Below are 4,336 nucleotides of genomic sequence, written 5' to 3'. Positions count from 1 at the left end.
ACATTAATGTATTTCATTGAGGAAATGAAATCTCATTTTTGGAATGTTTCTATTTATTCTGATGTCTTAGTTTATCAAGTATTTATGAACACTGGAAAATCATGTTTTTTGGTGGGTTTTTGGATTTTCATATACATTTTTAAAAATGAAAGTATTTTTGTTTAAAACAAGTGATATGGTTTGACTATGAATAAAAAATACTAAACTTTGAACTCACAAGTGTTTCATGTAGTTAGACTATACAACTATAATCCAACGTTGAAAAAGAATGTTAAACTCAGTTTAACTCACAAGTTGTTCATGTCTGGCCAGGGCATCCAGAGGAAATCTTCTGAGACGTCTGCTTCTCCTTGCCGCCCTGTGATGCTGCATATCTGCTCGTTTCCGGTTTGATCTCACGAAAAACGGTTGAATTATTGCCAGGAACACGGACAGATTCATATTCAAAGCCATTTTCAGAAAGGTGGAAGAGAAAACTACAGAAAAAAATGCCTCCTCGCAAAAGCCCGTAAATCGTTCAGCGGCACAAAAATAAATAAATTTTGCCATGGACTTATGACTTGAGGGTTTATTTCTGAAAAAATGCATTAAATCAACACCAATGTGTTTGTTATTTTATTATTTATAAATCAGCCACGTTTTCCATGATCAGAACACAGCAGATTCATAAATAGTCTTCGTGAAATGTTCATATTTATTAGGTTTTTACTTTGACAAACAGGTGTCATTCTCCGCGTTAAATAGAAGTAGTTCGCCTCCAGACCAGGTGGCGGCAGTAATGCGCCACTTTGTTATCGTGTTAAGCGATAACAATTCAATTTAGTTTAATTGTGTCTGTTGGTCACTTCACCTTCATCTTCTTTCTTAAATGTTGTTCTTACTTCTTCTTAAGTGTAACATCTAATATAATCCAGACCTTATTAGAAAAGTGTTTGAGTTAGAAAGACGACTTGGACCAAATTCTGGGATGTTTGGCTGTTAAGAAACAAAAACCTTGAAGGAGAACTAAACTGTTGACCTCTGATTTCATCAAGATTTCAAAACTGGTTGATGTGTGTTTGTTGTTGTTTCAAGATGTGTAACAGGGAAGACTCATTGTACGCTGAGACGCTGTCACTTTAACCCAATGCATCATGGGAGATGTAGTGGGAAAAACTGCTGAAAAAGGGCAGACAGACTCCCTTCTCTTAGCTTCATGGTTTTGTTCACTTGTTCAACGGTCTGACACCAGATTCATCAGAGGTATCTGAACCGCTCTTTGTCGGACTCGTCACCCAGGACCTGTCTGCCATGGGAGACCCTACCAGGGGCTTAAGCCCCAGACAGCTTATATCCTGGGATCACTCAACCTCTTAAACTCCCCCACCACATTAAGGTGGTGGTTCACGGGGGAGCCTCCTTCCCCGCTGGGGAACCTCAGATCCAGGAACAACAGTATGGTTTCTGTCTTGATTGTGGGAAAGTGGACCAGCTCTACACCCTCTTTAGGGTGCTGGAGGGATTGTGGGAGTTCGCTTATCCAGTCCATATGTGCTTTATGGATTTGGAGAAGGCGTTCGACCGTGGTTTCCTGTGGAGGGGGCTCTGGGAGTATGGGGTCCAGGGGGCTTCACTGAGGGCTGTCTGGTCTCTGTATGACCGGAGCAAAAGTTTGGTTCGCTTAACCGGCAGTAAGTCAGACCTGTTCCCGCTGCACGTTGGACTCTGCCAGGGCTGCCCAGTTCTGTTCATAGTTTTTATGGACAGAATTTCCAGGCGCAGCCAGGGGCCGGAGGGGGTCTGCTTGGGGACCACAGGATTTCCTCTCTGCTTTTTGCAGATGATGTTGTCCTGTTGGCTTCATCGAGCCATGACCTCCAGTGTGCATTAGGGCGGTTTGCGGCCAAGTGTGAAGCGGCTGGGATGAGGGTTAGCACCGCTAAATCTGAGGCTGTGGTTCTCGACCGGAGAAAGGTAGTTTGCCATCTCTCGGTGGGTGGAGTGTCCCTGGCCCAGGTGGAGGAGTTTAAATATCTTGGGGTCTTGTGTCACGATTGAGGGAAGACCGGAGCGTGAGATTGACAGGTGAATCGGAGCGGCGTCCGTAGTCATGCGGTCGTTTTATCGGTCCATTGTGGTGAAGAGAGAGCTGAGCCAAAAAGCGAAGCTCTCAATTTACCGGTTGATCTTTGTTCCAATACTCACCTATGGTCATGAGCTCTGGGTTATGACCATAGGTGAGGTCCTGAATACAAGCGGCTGAAATGAGCTTCCTCCGTAAAAGGGGGCTGGGCGCTCCCTTAGAGATAGGGGAGGAGCTTGGGCACCCGCGGAGAGCTCAGAGTAGAACCGCTACTCCTCCATATTGAAAGGAGCGAGTTGAGGTGGCACGGGCATCTAGTCCGGATGACTCCTGGACGCCTCCCTGGGGAGGTGTTCTGGGCATGTCCCACTGGGCGGAGGGAAGCCCCAGGGAAGACCCAGGACACACTGGAGAGACTATGTCTCTAGGCTGGCCTGGGAATGCCTTGGGGTTCCCCCAGAGGAGCTGGAGGAAGTGGCCGGGGTGAGGGAAGTTTGGGCATCTCTGCTTAGATTGCTGCCCCTGCGACCCAGTCCCGGATGTGCAGAGGAAGATGGATGGATATTCCTAACTACTCATTGTTTTATCAGGGCCTGTTTGGATGAACACAGAGCTGATATGCTGGAGATGGTAATTGTTTTTAGATCAGTGAATGGGTCATTTCCCACGACACATCTGACCATATCTCACGGCACACTAGTGTGCGGCGGCACACCAGTTGAAAACACTGGCTTAACTGATGTTTCTCTGCTGTACCCTAAATGTGAGAGTGCTGAGTTGAAACACTGACTGCTGTCCAAAGTGGACCCAGCTTTTGCCTGACTGTAGCTGGTTGACCCTACTTTAATAAATGGGTATGAAAAAGAGATAGATGTTTGAAATATGAGCCATAGTTTAGAATTTTAGTGCCACAAATGTTTGCTTCAAAATGACTCTTAGCTTGTTGAAAGTCACTCTTATTGTTTTTGTTTCCATGGTCTTCAAATAAGGACAGAAATGTTAGCAGTGCTTGTTTAGATTGATGGTGTCTGTATAAAAGGGTCATTTGACAGAAGTTTCCCCTCCATAGAGCTCAGCGCAAATGTAAATGAGGGAAAACTCAACAAACGTAATAAAAGGGGAGGCAACAGAATATGCGCCAGAGCGGAGAGAGGTTGTTTTAACCCAACATTTATCTCCAGTGTCAGTTTGAGGTGTTGACGGCACAAAGTTTTCGTGTTGGAGAAAGTGGAAATGAGTTTGGCTTCCTCCGTGAAACATCCTCACAGCTCCGTTTGTTTTAGCTTCATCCACCTTTCTTCCGCTGGACTTCCACCCGTGTTCACAGACAAACAGCCTGAACCTTTCTGACCAAGCTTCGTCTGTTGCCGTGGAAACAAACCGCCCCTGTCATTAATGAGTTACAGATGTGGATCTGTGTGTGGGTGAGGGACAGGAAGTGGTCTGTTGGAAGCAGACTCCCTCGACGTTAGTGCAGGAGAGGAGGTTCGACTTTTCAAAATAAAAGTCAGTGTTGAGATGCAGACCTGAACCTTTCAAACCCTTCTGACCATCTTGTTCGTCTGACCTGCACTGCTAAAGAAAAAGCCTTGAAACAGCTTTAACTGGGGTGTCTTTGAACCATTTTAAAACAACTTTCAACAGAAAATGGGTCTCCTTATTGATTTTGACAAAAGATTTGGAATCATTTAATTATCTAACAGTTTTATCAATAACTTTTAAGTGGCTCTATCTTCTGATTTTGCCTTGTGATTAAATAAATAATGTTTTTCTTGGTTTCAATTGATTTTTACAGACTTACAATTTCTACACCATTTTTTCAGTGTGTTGGATTTTTTTTAAGGAGAAGCCTGACTGTTACCTTTCTTTCTTGGTGTGGCAGAAATGGGGGCGGTTGTTGTTTGGTGTAATTTATGTTCTTTTGTTCTCTGTTCCCACTTTTTTTTTAAGTGTAGCCCACATTACGTCTAAAGCATGTGTGTGATTTTGTTGGCCACTGTTCCTAACAGCCACAGACCAAAAACAACCTGTTTGGAATTTTTTGGTTTATTTAGGCATTTAAATTAAGCGTTTTGGACAATCCATCTGTGATAAAATCATCATAGTGAAGTTAAACTTTGGAATATGAAAATAAACAACCCGTTAAAGTTCTTTTGTTCAAGCAGAAATAAAACTTCTGCTAAGTGCAGGCTTTTATTTTGATAGTGGTAACAGGACACAGTATAAAATCTGGTGGAACTTAATGCCCCCCCCCCCCCCCCCCCCCCCCCCCAA

Source organism: Oryzias latipes, chromosome 9 (genome assembly GCF_002234675.1).
Source record: "Oryzias latipes chromosome 9, ASM223467v1".
Classification (NCBI taxonomy): Eukaryota; Metazoa; Chordata; class Actinopteri; order Beloniformes; family Adrianichthyidae; genus Oryzias; species Oryzias latipes.
The sequence above is the reverse complement of the archived record's forward strand: the minus strand, read 5'-3'. Positions refer to the sequence as shown.